We start from the raw sequence: 21,913 nt of genomic DNA on the forward strand, positions 1-21,913 counted from the left end.
ATAGTCAGAGAATATGAATGTATATAGTCAAGGAAGGATGGTGAATGTCAAATACCGTATGAAAAATACCCAAGTAGGAGAGACCTTCCCCAATGTCATCGGCCGCATCATGAGACGCTGCCAGTGTTTGGGATAGGCTCATGAAATGGCCATAGAAACAGGGTTAGAAAGCGTGCACAGAAGAGCTGCCAGGAATGTGAAAGGTCGTTACGATAGTCTTGTTAGTGTAACTGACCTCTTAGATGAACTCGGATGGGAATGTATGTCAGACCGTAGGCTGAAAAATGGACTAAACCTGTGAAATAAATTCTAAAGCAGATTATTTTCCGATAAAGCAAGCCATATCTTACGAACGCCATCATGCTACGGTAGATCAGGTCATATAAATAAAATAAGAGAGATGGACTGTAGAAAAGACAGATTCATAATGTTTTTTTTCCACGATCAATAAAAGGTACCAGCGGCATCGTTATATTAGATGACTTGATGAGTGTAGCCTACTAACCTTAGTGCATGTTTCTGAATTTTCTTATTATTTTTAATGGCATGTTTTGTGTATGCTATGCTCATTGGCAGATGTAATAAGCCTTAATGAGTAGTTTTCCTTTGCATGAATGTGATAGTGTAATTTGTTTGCATGCGTAGCGTTTTTGGACCGTGTGGTGTGCATATGGGAATTGCAAGTTGCATACTGGTGATTGATCACCCCCTGCCAAACACCCTTGACGTGGCTCCCAGGGTATTATGTAGATGAAGATGTAGATGAGACACGACAGTGTAAGGAAAATAATCGTCGATAAAGGACAGGCGGAAGGGAAGAAGGGCGAACGTATATGGTGATGAAGGATGACGAAGCAGAAGAATCGTGTAGGTGCTGGAGATTGGCGGATGGGAGACTCAAGTGGAGAGCTGCGTCAAACAGTTTTTGGATTCATTACTATTGATAATGATGATGAGCTACGATAAATATTATGTTGTTCCGTCATATCGATATTATGTGGTCCATCCGATACAGACAGAAATAACCCTCCTATATAACCTACCTACCCATCAGCAATTGACCCCACCATTACCGCTGAGACGGGATATTTATGATGAGGCACTTTGGAATAAGGTCACTATTTTCGGAGCAGAAAAACCGGAGTCACATATGATGAATAAATAAATCTGATTCCTTTGATACGAGCCATTAGTCAATCAGACCATCGAAAAAATTCGATAAATGCTAGGGAAAGATAAATTACGTCCACAAAAAATCTTACCTATTCTGCTATTCTCTCGCAAGTAAAGACTCGTAGAAGTTGCCGCTGGTTTTTGTCTCTTTTGCTATTACTTTTTAAATTTTAACCTTTCATCCAAACAATTTTTCCTAAACCATCTCAAGTTTGGTGTATAATACATTTAGAAACGCATGTTAATCCTATAAGAATTCCTTGTCAAGTGCAGAGAACAACAAAAATGCATATTATTTGTTGGCCATGCAACTTGAAAGGTTGGTACCTGTATCAATACCTTCTTCACTAAAAAAATCACGATCATTTAAAATAATTATATTCTTTCATTTATGAACAATTGTTTGAGGCCTTCCTTACGTTAAAATAAAGCACTGAAATGAAGCCCAGCTATTTACGAAAATGAGCCATACTTTGATTGAGCATTTGAAACATATCATTAAATAGATATTGAAAATAAAAATTTGCTAATTTTCCACAATTATTGAATTTTCATCTAAACGTATGCGTTAACTTCACCCTAGATGTTAATTCAATGCCGTAATATAGAAACACCAATGTCTTTTATGCTTTTAAAATTTATTTTTACTCCAGATAGAGGTCTGGAGTATTAATTAACATTGTATTAATGTAGTAAAGCATGAGATATATATTTATTTTGAAGGATATTCCGTTTCTCTTTTCGCATTTTTCAGGGATTGCATTTTTCTCTGGATCAAAAATAGCATCTTTGCGTAGCATTCTGTGTGTAAATAATTAATAGCGATTGTAATTTAGATCAGCAATTGGCGACTTGAAAGAAAATTACGAATTGAAGGAGATGAATGACCAATTGGAAGTATGAGAAAGCGAATCGAAGGAGGCTATGTCTTGGAAGGAGGCTGGTGACGGGTAGGGTGCCTCGTTTTGCCATTTTTATTAGGAGCGAATCGTAGTACCCGGGTGGGTATTACAGATATGATTCTTATTACTCTTTTATGCCATCGCCGACTGTATTGACCATATTTTGGTATAATAAGATATCACTGAAGATGGTAACTATCATTCGGGATTCACTATGGCGGTTTTATGTCCCTCTAGGGTCAAAATCACCACTCCTGCGGTCAGAAAAGGGGTTTATTTTAGCATTAACTAGTAAATGTGCAGCTCCTTGCTCACCTATCCAGAGAAGTTAGCCAAGCGGCCCAGGGCCCGCCTCGTGGAGGTGACTCCACCTTGGGCTCCGCCGCATCTTCCACCCAACTAACCAACCAACGTAATGCAGACCAATTTATTTTAAATTTTGGTTCCGTGGAATCCAAGTGGATCGGATGACGCCATCCCTGGCATTATTGCCGCATACATGGATGGGTAGCCGCGTCGGAGACTAGCTTCACTGTCCGTTCCACTGCCACTGTGCGAACGAGTATACGGCGAATGACTATTTTTGCGAAGTATTTTCAGGAGGAGGCAGTTTTTCTACTATTTCTTCAGTTGATATATTCCTTGCAACTGGTAGTACGATTATAGACACATCGGTGGTTTCCCAGTAAATCATTTCTCATAATCCGCATGGCCTCAACAATGGAATAGGAAAGAAATTTCCATTTGATGCAATGATTTAAATTATCTCCGTGTTCTTTAGCTCTAAAGGCCTTGTTACGCGGTACATGAGAATGTAAAAGAAAATGTGGGAATGTCTGAATCTCAGAATGAACGCGAAAATGCACCGTGTAACCACGCAAAATGTAAGAATGTATGAATTTCTGAACGCCTGCCCTAATTTCGTTCAGACAATCATACAATTTGAACTCAGAGTCACCTGGTGGCAGACTACGAAAACGACACATTCATTTCATCTGGCTTGTATAGGCGACTTCTTTGTGTACATACGGCCCCGATAGTTATTTGGATTTGATATGATCTTGCTTGACTTGGATATCTCACTGATTGGATATGGGTAGCGAAAGAATGGAACACAAGAAAAGGGGATGGGTAAAAGGAAGGATCAGAGGGAAAGGCCATTAATGTATGTACCGCGAGATTTGTCCAAGAATGAGATCCAAATGATCGTTAAAAGGTTATAAAAAAGCATGTGATAGGCAAAGAAATAAGTTTCAAGTACTATTTACGCTGTATTTACTCGAGTTCCTGTTTTTGAATCTAGACCGACTGCAAAACGAGTCGAAATTTTATGTGTTGCGTTGACATGCAGCGAACGCTATGGGCATCGCAGTAATAAATATTGAATTTACCTTGCCAAAAGCTTCGTATTTCTAGTATATTCCTGTAGCTTGCGCTGATTCACAGTAGAAGGATGGAGGGAAATCACGACACACTCGCTTTGAAGACTAAAATTCAACTGCCTTTATTATGTCCTATTTGTTATATCACAAGGCGTAAGGGTACTAGAAAATTTTAAAATGTGCTTTTATTATGGAACACTACTATCCAACAAAATTTGAACGATATCGGCGAAAGACACTTCGTGAATATTCCTTGTTGGGGGCTCCTTTCGACGAGAGGCCGGCCGCCCATTACATTCCTTATTTTTCTCCGTGGTTTAAACGTAATCAGTATTTATTCTCGTAAACAGCCACTTTCCTTATAATTTGATCCTGCAATGGGTAGAATGATAGGTACATTTATAGAGTTGTTTACAAAGTGAAATAAGTAACTTGATAAAATCCTGCGGTAACCATGATTTAAGTGTGCACTTACGTTGAGGATATCCCCTTGACAATATAGATAATGTATTTGACTCCATTCTGTGAATCATAAACCACTTATTCCTCTTATTTTTGTCCTTTCGAACACAAGCAAAAAACTTCTCCGGCGAGTAAATAGAGATACTAAGCGACGGAACACTTTATATGGTTTTATGGGATACACGATTTATGTGGTTTTCACACGTTTTTCTATTGAAGGTCCATGCTGCAATACACTTACTGCATTAAGCAAATGATGAATGAATGAATGAATGCTTTATTTGATGCTCTGGGAAACCCATAAGAGCAAAAAAACCTTAATACAATTAAACATTCTGCTCAAAGATACAATAATTTTGAAATAGCACAACATAAACAAAATTAATCAACTCAAAGATTTGTACAACTCAAAACAATACATTTACGGTTTTAAATGTGTTTTATGTTCGTAGAAATCTCCAAGCAGCGAGCAAAAGTGATATTCACTCGTATTCACCGTATAATGCAAGCACAGGCAGTCCTAAACGACGAATTATCCAGCTCCTGCGAATAAATGGATAAAGTTATTGTATATAAAAGCATAGCGGACTTTAGAAAATATCAAAATTGTTCTGATTACGTAAATGAATGAGGTGCCGTCGATAAAATCAACTTACAATCAACGTATCCACCTTCAACGGCCGTGGCTCAGACCGCTACAACGATGTTATTTATGTATTATAAAATGTATAGTTTCAGTGTCCAGTTTTAAATTTTATGCGCTTACTCAGATATTAATGTAGAAAATACAAGGGCCTCCGAGCCCCTATCGTCGGATATTTTGCTTTAAATTGAAGTTAACAACATGTCTCACAAACGAAGCTCTCTCAACTGCAGGCAACTCATACAAATAGTCTTAACAATATGCAACGTGGTCTGGAAATGAGTGCCGGACTACCTCCTGTGTTGCCAAATTTCCAGCATCGGCGCTCGTTAGCTTAAGAAGGCGTTAGATAAATGGCTTGATAGAAATTCAGTCTCTTCGTAGTCAAGGTGCTGTTATTCGTAAATATCAAGTCAGGCGCGTGAATCTCATAATGGCTACTGTTGCCGAGGTTGAATATGAAGTCGGCGAGAGTATGAACTTCGTTCACACAACATTGTTACTTTCATATTGTCCTTCTGTTTCATCCTAATAAATATAATATTAATAATATTGCACTGGAAGGTGTGTATAACATATTGCTTCTCCATTCTTTGTATACGTTGAGCCGTTGAAAATGCTCGAGTTTGTATTAAAAGACTTGATTCCAATTCCCTCACATTACGACACGTAAGTATCAACTGTGTCAGTGTGATATTAAATTCTTCCCAATCATATATGCGACTCATCATGGTAGCTACCAAGCAGTTATTTATATCGTAGATATTATTTATATGGTATTGCTTTATTAATTAGTGAGTTTTCAGGCAAGGTATTTTTGGTTGATTTCGGCTCGTATTAAATGTGTGTATTGACCGTGTTAGATTAATATGGCCTGTTTGGTTATGTATGCTGTTGGTGATGGAGGTTGATCCATGCGTCGCATTGTGCCAGAAATTATTAAAATCATCAATGAAGCCACCTTCCCGAAAGTGAGGATTTGAATGGGCTAGAAAATTATCCGCCATATTACGCGTTAACGGTGGAACGGTTTCAAAATGCGTTGCATTCGGATAGGAAAATAAAAATCATTTTATATAAGCACAAAAAGTGCTAGAAATGGTGGGTGAGGGGAGGAAGCTATTGAGGACATGCTGAGGAGACAGAGGGCTTGAATGCGGTGCGCACTGAACGGGGAGTGGATGTTGGGAACGATATTAGGGGGATGAATTCTCGGTTAGCGATTCAGGGGAAGGAAGAGATTAGGATCTAATGGAAGGGGGTAGGTCTTGTTGCGCATTGAAGTCAATGTTTGGAGAGGAGACATGGCGGGGAAAAGTACGAAATGGTCCAAACAAACCTACCTTTACTGGAGGAATACTCAGAATAAGTTCCAGTACGAAATGTTGTTCTCTTTTTTTATTATAAATACTTAGAAAAATAAATATGATGAAAGGAAAACATGCAGCACAAAATACTGTCCCGGTATTTTCCAAATAAACCGTGGCTTAAGCAGGAAACGCCTTTCAAAATATAATTATTTGTATACTCTTTGAAATGTGTGTTTAAAGCTAATGTTCTATTATTTGTTGTGTAGTACCTTCCTAGGCGCAAAGCTGCGCTTTTCAAGGCATGTGATCTTTTCAACGAAAGTTCGCAGGAACGAGTGTTGAAGAGTTGAAATGAGAGGAAAATAAATATTCCCGTGGAAACGTGATTTATTGCGTTGAAATAAAAATATACCTTGTTTACTGGGGGAGAGCTTCAATTATTATCAACAAAAATTGGACAAGCTGGAAAAGCAGGGAATTTCATTACTACAGCTGTATTTTAACACGAGGTGTTTAAGTCAGTTTCATTAATTATGATGAATCTGTGGGAGATGTTTCCGCAGGCCTTCACCGGATGTGTCGTTCAAACGTCAGCCATCGGAGTGGAAGGGATAAACCATTCGTAAAAAAAATAAAATTGTCTTCATGTGTCACCCAAATAACTTGATTTGACATCTCCACCCCCGCTCAAGTCCTGCGATCAATAAATCTTCCTTTTTATGAGTTCAGCTGAAAAATTCGTTCAGTTTGAAATTTTTAGGAAAATATGGGCAGCAATTTTGGGCACCCTCATTGCACACTCACGCTTATGTTGATATTGAATCGATCAAAATGGCAATTGCATTTCATAGTGCAAGATGGTGTAATTTTGGGCACATGCATTACATACAATCAGCAGTTATAGGTGTCACTTGTTTTGAGGCGTCGATTGCTTCATTTTTAATAAAAAACTAAGTAACTGAAATCATCTCGCGGCTGAGCTTGGAGCCACCGAGTGCTTCCGCCAGGTTGCGAATGGTGGGTCAATCTCAAGATACGGAGGTTAGCTGCGATATAAACGGGTTTGCTAGACGAATAAGCAGTATTGAACAAAAGGCCATCCGAGGTGGTATGGTTTTAATCCCTCAGTAAGATAGGCCATCTAAATGATACGTGGAGCATAATGAAGACACCGTGACTTGGTGACGGGAGGCCGCCAACAATTATGCCACACATCACGCGGGGGAGAGGGCAGCAGCTCTTCTTCGTATGGGTGACGATGTAGGCTACAGTGGGCGGTGCAGTGGCACTCATTTCATCGCAGGCGTGGTAACATTTACTTTAAAGGCTGTAGTACTGCGATGTGGAAGGCAGGGGGAAACCACCACATCGCTATCCGAAGGAGTCGAAACAACTCCATTTTTTAAATATGAGACGTAATGGAATTCTCTCAGGTAAAATATTCCGTAGGCAATATAAAGTCTCCTGTTGAGAACTCCGTGCAGAGACTACCCGAGAGGGTACATCGGTGAAGTGTGATAATGTTATGAGGATAGGGTCATTGCACGTGGGATCGATTAGGACCTACGGTAGGTTAGAAAGTCTTATGGTGGAAATGCTATAATTCAACCTCGATGTACTAGAAACCAGCGAAATGAGGTGGCCTGAAAAGGGAGGCTTTTGGAGGCTATAGCGTTATACATCTTCATCTAGATCTACGTACTACCCCCCGAAAGCCGCCTGTAAAGGCGGGTGGCAGGGGGTGTTAGGATACCAGCCGTTTAGTATAAAAAAACAAATGATCAAACAAAATTTCGACGAGCATTTATTAAAGTCCTTTATAGTTCAGGGGAAAAACTAATTCTTATATCTATTCTTTCGGCAAAATATCTCTCTTAATTTATCGCTGCTGTCGGACCTGGAAATATATTGGGGCTCTGATATGATGTTCGGCGTGTAGCTCTTAAATATATCTATTCTGAATTTTTAAAGCGACCTGAGCGCATAGTCTCCGAGCCTCTAGCGGTTCCAGGCTATTTTGCTTTCTGTACTCCCGTACGTATTTTTGGCGATTCGCGCAGCTTTCCTTTGTATTTTGTTCAGTTCGCAGATTAAGTCTTTCTGCACCGGATCCCATATATTCGCTTCATATTCAAGGTGTGGTCTGGCGAGTGTGAAATTCCACCTTTCTTTTACTTTCTCATCCGAAAATCTTCCCTCGTTACTCTTGACGAGTCCTAACTTCTTTAGGACTCTATCCCAAATATTCCTTATATGCTTTCCCCACGATAGGTTCGAAGTTATCGTAACTCCCAGGTACTTCAATTCATTTATTACCATCAAATTAATACCATCCACTGCATACATATTCATGGGGATAGTTGGACGACCTCCGCTATTAAAAGTACCGACATGCATTTGCTCAGATTAATTTCGAGTCCCCACTCTTGGCTCCACAAATGAACGTTTAAATCCGATGATAGAATTTCAAGGTCAGAATGATCACTAATTTCACAATAGATGACAGCGTCGTCAGCAAATAAACGTATTTAACTGCTAATTTGAGAGTATAGGCCATTTATGTATATAATTAACAAAAGGTGGCTGATTACGTTTCCTTGTGGAACACCTGAAGTCACTTTCACGACATCAGAGCTGGTTCCGTCTAGAACTAATTTTTGTTCACAATTACTCAGAAAGTTGCGTATATAGTTAGCTTCTTTCATTTAAACCGCATTACTGTAATATGTATAAAAGTTTGTTGTGTTTACCGTACCGTTAGCTTTCTTAGAATCCTGTAATGATACGTCTAATTGTCTTTTCGTAGTTCGTTAAGGGACCATCTAGTCTATAATTATAAACTTGATACTGCCTATTAGATTATAATCGATGTATATGAAATTCGTCGGTAGTTCCCTTGGTAATGCGCCTCCCTTTGTGATTTTTGCTGTAACATTTGCAATTTTCCAGTCTAATGGTATCTTTCTTCAGACTATGACTTATTGAACATTATCTTTAAGAAGGGTGCGATCTGCGACGCCAACTGCTTGAGGACACGCGCGACTATTCCCTCCGCACCCGGAGATTTACAGTTTTTTTATCGGTTTTAGCTGTTTAGTTATTCCATCGCGCTGTATACAGATTTCATCCATCGGTTCCTCAGTACATGGGATGTCTAAATTGCATTGCGGTTTAAGATTGACCCTGAGGCTCTCTCGCTTATGACCAAAAATATTTCTGATTTTCTTCACGTAATTCAGGAAGTACTCTTTTCTTGAAATTTTATCTCTAAACGGCAATCATGTGGTTGGGATATTGCTCAGAAAGAGCACCGGAATGCGTGTAAAAAGCTTCCTGAAGTAAAATGAAAGGATAGGTATGATAAAGTTTAGGACTAAACTGGCTGATAGCGTTGATGTACAAGTTTACATGCCTACGACAGGCTACCAGGATGAAGAAGTTGGATATATTTACAAAGATATCACGGAGGTTATCAAACTGGTAATGGGTGTAGAACACCATATTGTTTCAGACGATTGAAACGCTACCATCGGCCAGCATGGAAGAACGACAGGAAAATATGCCTTGGCAAATCGAAAAGAAAGGGGAGAAAGGATCCTAATATTGTTCGCAGAATGCAAATCAGTGGTTGCCAACACACTATTCACGAATCACATGGGAAGGAGATATGCATAGAAAATTCCACGAGGGAAAAAAAAATTTACACTGATTTATATAATTGCACCGCAGAGGTTTAGGAGCAACATTAAGGACTGCAAAATCTACCTTTTAATTTTATCAATTTTTACCCTTTTAATTTTAAAATTGTGTGGAAATTTACCATTTTATTTTATTCTCATGGTTACGTTGAAATTGCCGTATTTGACCATCTTAGTTTCTGTCAACTTCAATTTTAAGTCTAATTATATATTTTCATGTTTAATTTTAACTTTTAATTTAACCATGGAATCTATTTAATAAATTGTATCACTACTATTTAATCGATTGTATCAGTGATGCATCGATAAAAGCCCATGTTTCTCGAAACGGACAAGTTCTCATGGGAATTTTGCTTTTAGAATGTTTTCCTCGTGAAAATGTGCTAGGCTATTGGGGGAGAGGACTTATTACGTTTGTGCGTTTGTTTTCTTTTATTTCTTAGTATAATAATTTTTTATTTAGCCCTCGGACTTACTTCTTGACCTCATATCCAGTTTATATCTTACCTTTCTTCCCAATCCGTTTATTACCGAGCTGATAGAACGGCGTTGGAGAATTCATATCCCCCCATCTTATATCTATTACATTCAGTGTAAAATTGTGCAGTTTTATAAATATTTCATTTGAAACAGCAGCAAGATTGAGATCGGGTTGATTTGGTAGCTAGGGTTTTGGCTTCCCGCCTAAATGGTCCGGGTTCTATTCCCGGCGGTGTCAGATATTTCCCAGACCCTTCTTGTATGTATTGTTAAGGACATTTCATGTACAGCGTACCGTCCGTCGGATGGGACGTTAAGTTGTGGTTTCTGGCGCCTTTCGTTTAGAGAACGGTTATGCTTCCGCTTGGTGTCTCCCTATCCTTTTTTCTTTAAGGCGCCAATGACCTCAGTTGACGGTCGCCTTCGCCAAATACCACGCCATATTATTTACAACACTTGTCCACGGCTGAGTATGGGTTACGCGTTCTCAACACGCGTCCATTGACTTTAGCACGAAGCCCATTAAGTTCGTCACGTCAACGATGAGGCCGGGATTCCCGACAAGTAATTCACTCCACGCGGAGTGACCGTTTGGTACATGCTGCACCAATCTCATCTCAAGTGTCATCAGTTATCTCCGTTCTTGTATTTGGTTTGTGTGAACAGATGAGTGGGAAAGTGGAAGATAATCATTTCTCCCGATCAACGAAAGATTATTCTTCCTTCCATCACACTTCTGATCGGTGTTTTTTTTTCTCGTGATCAAAAGAAAAAAACGTCTACTACGTTTTGATTGCGTCTCCTTTTACTGATCCTCCTACATGGATGATTCCTCGATGATCTGCCTACTTCTCCGTAAGTGTTCATCAAAGGCGTTTGATGCGTCCATTTTCCGCGACTTTCGTCTGAGGGGAGCCGTTAACAATGGTTTACATCGTGCGGTTCCGTTGCCCTGTCGTGCGGAATCGAGGTGGCCATTAGTCATTGGTTTCGCGTGTCCAGTCGCTGGCCTAATGTGTCACTTTTAGTGTTGGAAGAGGCAGGGGACGCCGCAATCCCTTCATTTGACTCCGTGTGCCCTTCACCCGGCTGGAGGCCTGGCTGTTCAACCACCTGATGGTTCGATCCCGGAATTGGAGTCGCATGGGATGCGACCACCCACCCCAGCCAGTGGTCGCAGCGGAGAGGCCTTCTTCCCTGCGCCGTCCCTCGCGGACAATGCCTAGGAACCCCACCCCTCCCACCCATCTCCACACCTCCAAACACCCCCCACTCCGTCCTTCCACCCCGCAGACTAAAAAAGGCCACCCCGCCTCTCGCCCAGCGGGCCTTGCTACGGCGCCTCCCATTGGCTCGCGTCCACCCCTGCTCTCCCGAGACCCTGCCCGCCCTCCCCCAATCGGAGCTCCCCTCTCAAGCGCCACTGAGATCGAGTGTCCGGGTCCAGGGCCTCTCCTATATATCCCACCCGATTGCCGAGTTCCTCGCTCACCCGGACGCGGACCGTCGAGGCAAACGTAAGTGCACTTGAGATTAACTTCCCCACGACGCGTGCCGATCCAACCCGACCCACCCACCCACCCTCTCTCGCTCCGAACCCAACCAACCTTCCCCCTTTGTGAGTGAGTGCGTGCGTCAAGACGAGCAGTCTCCTCTTTCCTCTGTCTCGATTCGCGACGAGGTTCTCTCTGCTTCTGCTGCTGCGGCTGCTGCTGCAAGTGATTCTCCTACCCAAGGATTATCCGCGGACGTCGGATCGGATCGAGGTACGGATCTGCTGTGAGTGGAGTGGCTGGAGGAGGCGGATCGTGACGAATTTGTGGACCAGGACTGTTGTGTGCCACCCGAACGGATAATGAAATTCTGCCACGCGCGTTGTAATGGATACGACCCCGCTGACATACTAGAACACCCTTATGCTCTGGCAGGCGACTCGCCTCTTGTGCACGGAGGCGCTGTGGCCACAGTTAACGCAGAATCTGCACTGGAGTAGACCGTGAAGAGAAGCGCTCGAGTCGTGGACCGTGTTTGTTTTGTACATCTGCGTCTCCACTCCTCTCAAATCTCAACTTAGGTCAATAGATGTCGCTTGTTTTCATATTCCTCTGCTGAGAAAGCCCTTCATTGTTGGAATCAATACTAATTTGAGACAATCGCGAGTTTTAGAGTACCAGATATTGTTGATCGAGTCTCATCTCTAAACAGTGCAACGGCATAAAGTGAATTATTGCTTTAAAATAAATTCAAAACAATACGTTTCAATATTTCTCAGTCTACTGCATTGATTAGCGATTCTTTGATAATAAAAGCGATAATATCCATACCTGATTTGGCTTTCGTTGCCCAACTTTTACCTCTTAGTTTGGTAACTTGTCTCAGAAGTTCAATTTAGAAGATATCTGGGGATAACGATAAAAATGTGATTTTCCCATTATCTCTGTAATAAAAATTCAAATGTTTCGAAAAGGGCTGCTCATATTCAATACTTCGCCTATCTATTTATGAAATTGAACATTTGTGTTTAGGCTATAGACGGGTCTGTCATTATCCTTGGTGTCTAAATCAATTCGTGAAAATGGCCGCCTGTGTTCTTTGAGGACGGGCTACATTTGTTTATTTATTTCGGTTATGGCATCGGTTGATTTCTTTCGCGGAGACAGTTCTTCGAGGAATTTAATGATAGCTCATCAACCCAATGCCTTTGCAGCGTATTGTCTTTCTTATTTTGCTTGGGCGACGCCTAGGTACCGTGACCAGTCCGCATGACTCCCCGTGCGCGTATAAATAGTCCTCGTCGCAGTGCCTGGGTGGAGCCTTCGGCCAGTCACTGCAAAGTTCTCCAGACCCCGCTGATCGAGGCAATGGCCATTCGCTACTGATCGCGTTTCAAGCGTGATGAGAACTTTGAATGGTTTCATATGCCTGACGTTAATTATTATTTTCCTTTCCAATATATAATTTCAAGAGGTCTTGATCATTTTTGATAAAATGCCCGCCCCAAATCAAGTTACGTCGCTTGAAGCTGTCCAAAATTGTTCAACTCCATAGTTACGCCAAGTTAAGTCAAGTTAAGGCCTGTGCCTGACCCTTTCGTTGTCCTAGTTCGCCGTGTTAGGCCATTGCAATTCGAGTGAGACATGTTTCAGCATAGTTTTGTTTGTGATGTTGGACTTGGTAGCTGGCGCAGTTAGTTAGTCGTTTTCTCTCTCCGTGGTACTTCCCCTCCTTTGGCCCACATCCTCCCCCTCCTCCCACACCCTCCCCACCCCCTCTCCACCGCCTGGCTCTCCTATTTTAAACTCTCCTCACTGTCCGTGTATTAATACCTCTGGGGAAGGCGGCGGGTCTTGGGTTTCAGCGGCTACCAGGGCGCCTCCCCCACCCCCCACACAACAGTGCTGTAAGACATCAAGTGAGCCTCCATTAATTATATGAAACTAATGCGTCCAATGCCACGTCATGGAGCACGTACAGCAGCAACCTCCCTCCTCTAGTTTACATGAAATTTTTATCGCATGACTGCGGAATAAGACGTCATTGCGCAAGTTTTTTTTTCAACTCGAAGCTATCCCTCCAAGTTATCTTAGCACCGTCAATCTTTTTATTCCAAATTCGATAGTTTTTCTTCTGCTAACAAGGGCCTTATTATAGTTTAGGTTCTACTGCTGAATTAAGTTTTATAGAACGTAACTGCTAGTTTCCAAACAAACTAATTGAGTTGAAAACTTAATTAAATTGACTTAATTTATTGGTCATAAGCAAAAAGAGTCTCATTCTCAATTATTTTGGTTGTAAATAGTGGTTTAAAATTCTATTCACTCCATAATGCGAAGAATCAGTTTAACTAGTGTTGGAAAGCAGAAGATAGCTTGATGGCTCATTCGTAGCATCCTACTTACCTCAACGGATGGAATTGAGAGAAAATAGTTCCACTACACTTCAGGATTGTTTGCATATTTCATTAAACTAGGGATAGTGGTGAAAGACATAACTACCTGGAGCAACTTGTAGCATACCAGACTTTATTGGAATCATAGCCAAGACAAATGATATTTTGACTCCGAAAATTTCTTCCTTGATATATTAGGATACAGAAGAACTTATTTGATCCCCATTAGGCTCTTACATCAGGACAGTAACAATGTGAGATTAGGGAGGAATTATAGTTTTAGGAGACCACTTGTTTAGATTATTCCAGATTATATGAGCACTGGAGAGGCGATAAGAGCGTTAGAGATGAAACACAGAAAGTCAATGTAAGAAGATGATTCTTCCCCGGAATTTATAAATGCGCGCAACGCGTTTCAGCTGTTAGGCTTTAGTCTTTGAGTTGCAGTGTACTTGATGATTTCGTAACAGCTGAAACTTAATATAAGGATCAATTCACTCGTGGAAAAAGTGCCATTTTCTTTCCTTCGCCTTAAGATGCCTTTCCACTATATCACGCCTGCCTCAGTTACTTTCGTGGGAGACAAAGCCTTACGGTGCAGCTAGTACTGTGCTCCTGTCTCTGTGTCATAGGCAAATGATTTTTCTCTCGATTTACGTGAGATCATGAGGCCATTGCTGACTCCGATAATCCTCTTGTCGCAGGAAGAGTACATTTCCGTCGATTGCTCTCTTTTTTCGAGACGCGCATTATGCTCTGCTCGCTCGCTTCCTCTTGGAATGTTCCCGATATACACGCGCTCCGCTCGCCGTCATTGGGTTTATTTCGGTCGCTGTGGTGCGGGCCCCGGGCGCACGGCAAAGCAAAGCGAGGGTGGGGCGGGAGAGATTAATTCACGGCGAGGGCGAAAATCCCTTCAAGGACGAGGAAATCAGGATGCCCGAATCTTAATTAGTCCTAAAGATGAACGTCCATACGACACAAAAATAGCCCCGGGTAATAGAGTTTGTGGCGAAAGCGCGGAACGAGAAGGTTTTATGCATCCGGCGCGGCAGAGGACGCACCCACGGCACATCCATCGCGGTGCCAATTCTATGGAGGGGGGGGGGTCATTCTTTATTCCCTAATTCGGATGACGTCACAGATTAAGCCAAATACAGGTATTTTTTGAAAGTTCAATAAGTGACCGCCAGCGGCGCCTGAGTAACGGCTCACTCCCATTATAACGAATCCATTACCTCGTCTCATTGTCGATGCCTCATGCAATGAATGACACAATGATTGGTTCATTTGGAGTTCTAATATCTCACCGAATGTGGCCATTTTCATTCGAAAATACAGAAAGACCCCTCTTGCATGACGTCAGAGATTTACAAAGAGTCCTGTCCTTTGTATACGTGGCTTCTTTACCGGGGCGCTGTCGAACGCTATCGAAGGGCACTGCAAGGACAGCGAAGGAAGTGGTGAGCGCCCGGCCGTTTCCTGAAAAATGCGAAACCCGTTTCATTTGAGAATAGACCAATGCCGTTTATCTGGATGGATGACGTGAGTCGCGTGTGTATTCCAGGTTGAGGGAAGACGCTGACCGAAGAATAATCTTTCTCTAGAGAAGCCTAAGTTCAAGCGAAGGGTGAAATATATTTATAGCATGCATCTCTTTGGGACAATTCGTGGCAGATATCACCAATTTCACACAATCAGATTTGTTGTTGATTCTTGCATTCATGTCATCAATGAATGCGTGGTTACATGTTTTCCAATCAGAGACAAACACATATATATTGTAAAGAAGAAGTCCATCTATTTCCCTTGCATAGGCCAACAATCAGGGCAGATTTGATGAGGGGGGTCTTTGAAGGTTTGATTGGATAATTAGAGAAGATCTATGTTTTGAATGGGTAAATGTATTCTTATCCTGTCAATGATGATTTTTAGCTTCCAATTATGTATCAGATAACGATCCATTTAGCGCTTATACAGCCATATCGTAACTTAATATGTACTTAAACTCGCGATTCAAAGGTATTTGAGTGAAAAATGAGATATGTTTAAAAAAGAAAAAGCCGCGAATCCACGTGTGAGGCAACTTCTACAGGATTGCTAGGATTTCAATTGGCTCGGGGTATCGACAAGTGTGAGTGGGCCAGGGAGCTATGCCATATCTACCATACGCTAGGGCAGTTAAGGAAGTGCAGGTCAGTCGCAAAAACTCGCAAATTGCTCAAATGGAGGCGATAAGCATTTGCGACGACCACACCAGTTGTACTTCCGTTGCCTCAATAAGAGAGGCCCGTCGCCAGTATTGCACAATTCTCTGGCATGTATTGTCACACAAGGCATATGTAAATGGCTTTTCAAGAGTCGCCAATTGCGTCGCCGACAGCAGAGCGATCCGAAGTCCACGGAGAAAAAAAATGTGATGATAACCGCAATTTATGTACGACATGGAGTTCGTAATTATTGAATGCTATACCTCGATAGATAGAATACACTATTGTAAATATTGTGGTCGCTCCTCAATCATAGAAGGGCTGCGGGCATTTTTGAAAACCGATAAAAGTACGCCCGAAGTGGCAACGCAAGGCAAACTTCCACGATACAGACCTTGTTCACACAACCTGACTTTGCGCAGTGGTCCTTAATGCTCCCCTTATCAAAAATTGCACTATTTCACCAATAAAAGCTGCGACCGTGTATCCATCGTGATATCAGTTTGGGAGAACTTTCAATAGTTCATGAAGCTGCCGATAGATATTATTATTTGCAATGCCACTGGATGCTTCGCAGAAATATCTGATCTTTTTTTCAAATAACTACCATTTCGAGTGTTAAAGTTATTGTGAGCCAGTAGCTGCTTTTTCAGGTGCCCAACTTATGTAGGTAGGCCAAGTTAAGTTTGTGTGAGCGGGGATTCGGGCCTCGTCGCAATCTAAGTCCTTTGGGTACTCTTCTATTCTTCCCCTTCCCCCCAAAAGAGAGGGGAGGGGGGTCAGAGAGAGAGAGAGAGAGAGGAAGGAGGAGCTACGTGCGATGGCTCCTTAAATGGAACGTGTGGCGGGTGGAGGAGGAGGGAGGGAGGCAGCGGTTTAATTTTGGCCTCGACACCCGAGAATCCCCCCCTAACACCCCCTCCCCTCTCCGCGCCCTGCCAATCTCCTCAACCATTGGACGATCCGATGAATTCCTTCTCCTATTGCTTTATGTTAATTTTTTGCGTGAACGTATTCTACCATTACCTAGGTTTGCAGTTAATTTGCTCATTAAATAAATTTATAAGATACGTTACCAAAATCCCGTCAACTGTTTGAAAAAAATCATTTATCCCAAACGCTCAGTGATTCAGCGGCTGCTAGGGCTAATTTGCCTTGTGAAAGGAATGTATAAATTCCAATTTTGAGCAAGATGTTAACTTATAATGTAAAAAAATATTTTAAAAAACCGCTGGCATATCCATTAATGCTGTTAACGGTAATTATTTTTGTCATGTAAAAAGTTATTCATATTGAAGGAGTTTATTAATGCGATATAAGTTAATTTTTAGTTAAGTGGCTTTCATTCCTCTCTGCTTAACAAAGTAATCAGAGCGCTTTCCAGTTATATTTTTCCTTACAGACTGTTATCTAAATTAGACTATCGTAATGTGTATCTTTTACGGGCAAAAATGTGTACAGTATGGAAAGAAATGCGATGATACCTATTCAGAGAGCAATGATATATCCTTTTGTACGTTAGGTTTTGATACGATTGCTGCCGCTCTTAATTTCGTCACTCTTCAGCGATTACTCCAAGGAAAATGATTTGGCGATCAATAGCAGTTGTCCGCCGCACAGTGGTTTGATGTGAGAAGTAAAACCTTTTATTCAACCCCTCCTCTCCTCCAAATGGCACGTGATCGTGGTACTAATTGTGTCTGTCCTTATTTTATGTTTAGCGTCAATTCCATCGTTGTTTTCTATCTTGTCAGCTTTTAGCTGACAGTACAGTCAGCATATGTGAGCTACCTGACCTAGTGGGGTTCTCACATCGCAAGAGCTCTTCCTTGATTGTTTAACTGTTCCATATATGCTAAAGAGAGTGAGTCTCTCTTTCGAAACACATATTGTGGTCATCGCGATGTTTTTGTTCCCCTGAGAAATGGGACGGAGGTGTTATTTTTTGTCCCTTAGCAGTGGGGCCCTGCTTCGCCCAATATCTATTTGAGTGTCTTCACCCGCCCCGGCGCTAGCCCACTCAACCCCTCCTCCCCACCCCTGACTCACCCCCCTCCCCCCACTCTACCTGCCCAACGTCTGACTCTCCACAGATTCCGCCCCATTCGCCAAATTTTAAATTTAGATCATTATTCCTTCTTACGCGGAATATGTTTAAGAAATTTTTCTTCAGCCTAAGTGAAACAAATTGGCGATACAGGAATTTGCATGCGGGGTTCTTTGGCTTTGTTCTTGATTTCACTTTTTCATTTCGCCCAACATCATGTGTATATTCTCATTCGCAATTACAGCTAACTATTGATTATAATCTTGCATATGCGCATGTAATGTGTGGGTTCAGCATCTTGTTGCATAGATGTATTAATCATTGCAGTGCCACAAGTTGTAATTTGAAAAAGAATTTTAAAAATATTACAAATTTTTAATAAGGAAAGATTAGAAATGACAAATAATTAAACGCAACGAAAATAAACGCTTCACGTAGGTGTGACTGAGTTTTGTCAAGAAATCAATTAACATTCATCACTGCTTTGAATGCCGTTTTTTAGGTTAAAAGAACGAATTCGCTTGACTGTTAGGACGTATAATTTAAATGGGTAAAGAGTCATGACTTCTGAAATTGTATAGTTTAGACGAGTGATTTTTTTCCTCTCTTTATTCTAAGAGCGTAGTTTCCCCTGCCTTGTGACAACGAAACAACATCTCTGGCCGTACAGCCGCTCATCCTTTCGTGAAATTACGTATTACATACAGCTATCCTTAGCCGTATTTAGACATTTTTTGGAGAATTTTCGCCGAATCCGCTGCTATCAGATTCTCGTTTATATTATTCGCATCGCGTTCATTGTTTTCATTTTTTTCCCTTTCGATCGTTGTTGTTATTCTCCCAACTATTCATTCACCGGGGGGGGAGCAGCGTCGTGCCTGGAGTCATCTTATGGAGCTGGAATCAATCGCCCGTGTCTGCGGCCGCCCCTGAGTCACGTGGGCTATTCTTAGTATTTTCCTCGGAGGGAGCGAGTCTACTCGAAAGGAGAGAGAGAGAGTCAGCCGGTCAGCGGGCGGCACCAATGGCTGGCTGGCGCAACCCGCGCCGCCCAAGCTGCTATTCTCGGACCCTTAAAGGCGCGGAGAGCAGGGCAGGAGGGGGTTGGGGGCAGACGGGGTAGGGTAAGGGGTCTGGGTGGGCAGCAACTCACCACCCCCGCACAACCAAGGAGGGAAACACCCACCCATGTGCCATTTCGTGACGCAATGGTTCGGGCGTGCCGAGAGCATTATTCATTCATTGTTAGTCGAGATTAAAAACCTAGATGAGGGGGTGGAGAACGTGGATATATATTAAACTGAATGCATGGTACGTTGTTAGGATGAGGTGACTGATAGTTAATTTCATCCGCACTATTTGGGAAGAGTACCTAAGGAAGGGTGGAGAGAAACCTGGCGCTAGGCGACGGTTTAGGTATCGGCAATAGTGTGTCCTAAACGAAAGGCACCAAGGGGAGTACGGTTTTACGTCGCATCCGACGGATGGAATGATGTACCCTCCCTATAAAGCACTCATTAGGGATCTTGAAAAATATCCATTATCGCCGGGATTTGAACCCGGGCTCTCAACATATCATTCCGAAGCCTTTTTGAAATGTACGAGAAATTAGGTTACAAAATAAAAATACATTAAATAAAGCAATGAATTCGAAAATAAAATGGAATTTGACTCAGTGTAATTCGTCAAAACCGTTACAAGTGAGACGAGGATGTTTCGTAGCTTTTAAAAGAATTTGCAACCGTTCGTCGTGCAATTAGGAAAATTACGACGGAATTGTGTCATTCGCTGGAATGCGTAACGCATGCCTCCGTTACGCATGTTGCGATCGCAATTCGTTGCGTTGATGCTTTGTTTGGCTTAGCATTTTCGTAATTCTTCTCGGCAAAGAATACTTACTCTGAAGTTGCGGAACGCAGGTTCTTAGTACATAGGTCGTTTGCCTTAACTCTTTTGGAAAATTTTACAAAATGATGATCTTGATGATTAGTTTTGTTTTCCCATAATGAAGGGAAATTCTCCATGTAAATTTGTGTATCACGTGATTGGAGATAAACATGGGTCGTTTTCGGAAAATAGACCCATTTTCCCGTTTAAAATGAAAAACAGAATTTTAAATAAATATTAGGAAGTTCTTTTCAGCCATCAGACTTGGTGACAGGTGATTTTTTTTAGAGATTCGCCGAAACATGTCCATGTTAAATTAATGCCAGTGAAGGCATTTTGCTTTGAAGTTGATATATTTTTGCAAAGACATTGGATGGTTGATTGATTTTTTTTCTAATCTAATCTCTCCGATGCACAGTGCTGAGGAAATCTATTCGTCAATTTTATTTAAAAGTACCCTTCAATGCATCGTTACTTTCAAGCAACAAACATATTCTTGAAAAGTATATTACGAAGATGGTACTTACCCAAAATATCTAATTTTACATTTCCTTCGGAGACGTCTGACTTAATTTCACTGCCATCTGTCGGTCTCGTTTTAAAATAAGAGTTTATAGCGTTTATTCAGCTATTAAATCATTCTCATGCATATTGGCGTACCATTATAAACGTTTTGGATGAGCACAAACCTTCGAAATTAATGGCTGGCCCAAAAATCCGTAGATGCCTCATTTTTTGCTTTTCTCGTAGCCGGCTTCCACATGCTACTCCCATTTAACTGAGATATTGCGGTTTGCGGCGTGCGTTAGCGGTGGTTGCTGTTGTGGTTATCCAACGTTTTGAAAGTCCAGTGGTCTTCGTCATCGATCATATCTGGATGAAAACAACACCAGCTCTAAAGCAGCAAAAGTCAACCCCGTACGTGATGGATAACGGATACGTTGATTGGGATATGGACAAATTGACCCGGACGAGACGTTCACCAAGGAATCACCATAACTCTCTCGTCTCGCTTTGAAACACTTCTCTGACCTCCCAGAGCCAGACGTCCCATGCATTGACAAATTTCCTCTTTCATGACTCCGGCAGTTTTATTTCCTTGTAAACGCGATCAGGTGCTTAAAGTCTTAATCCGTGAACTTAGTTAAATGCAAAGGAAAGCTAAGCGATTCATCAAATATTGCTGCGGGCGTACAGGAGGCGTTACACATGTGTTATAATTAGGCTGGGAGTCGCAGAGGTTACGTGCTAGGCTTAGATGATATGGTCAATTGAGAATAGATCTTTGTAAGTGACTCGGAGAACATCGTGTTACAAACTAACTATATTTCTGCTTCCGACAGTAGCGTTGCATTAAGAGAGATATTTCACCCATCGGATGGATAATTTTCTTCCCTGAGCCATAAAGGACTTAAATAAATTATGAGAGGGTCTTCTTCTGCTGATTTCCTTTGCTAGTTAACAGTTGGCGTCCTTACATCGCCCGCCACACACCTATTGAGGGATAGAATGTGAAAGCAGAAGCAACGCGGCACCTGGATATCCTCATGCTAATCATCACATGGTTATCGCGTCACACATCTGCTTTCAAAAATCTGTTATAATCATCCGTTCACTTCTAGCTACGCAATAGCCGGCCTACGAATTCTCTGCCGCGTGTGAAATTGCCGCGCAGCTGCTCTGGGTTGTGAATGGAGTTGATGGACATGGGTGGACGAGGTGCATGGCAGCTCTCGCCGGTCACACTAGACGTCTCGTATTTGATAACTGCTATTTATTCAGCCTTGCAAAACTTAGAGAGATTGTATGTGACCAATAGAAGGAACCCTT

The 21,913-nt window shown here is 41.8% G+C and overlaps 1 protein-coding gene across 16 annotated transcripts in view; it reads left to right on the forward strand.

The window, feature by feature from the left end:
• Positions 1 to 11,461: 11,461 nt before the first annotated feature.
• LOC124168990 (myosin heavy chain, muscle) overlaps positions 11,462 to 21,913 on the forward strand; it is a 98,994-nt gene continuing 88,542 nt past the window's right edge. For 13 of the 16 annotated variants that reach the window (XM_046547421.1, XM_046547432.1, XM_046547426.1 and 10 more), the window contains exon 1: positions 11,469 to 11,567. The gene's annotated coding sequence lies outside the window, so the exon portion shown is untranslated. Of the gene's footprint in view, positions 11,568 to 11,726; positions 11,817 to 21,913 lie in introns of those variants that run through there. The other 3 variants (XM_046547427.1, XM_046547433.1, XM_046547428.1) reach the window with 3 other exon arrangements.

Source organism: Ischnura elegans, chromosome 12 (genome assembly GCF_921293095.1).
Source record: "Ischnura elegans chromosome 12, ioIscEleg1.1, whole genome shotgun sequence".
Lineage (NCBI taxonomy): Eukaryota > Metazoa > Arthropoda > Insecta > Odonata > Coenagrionidae > Ischnura > Ischnura elegans.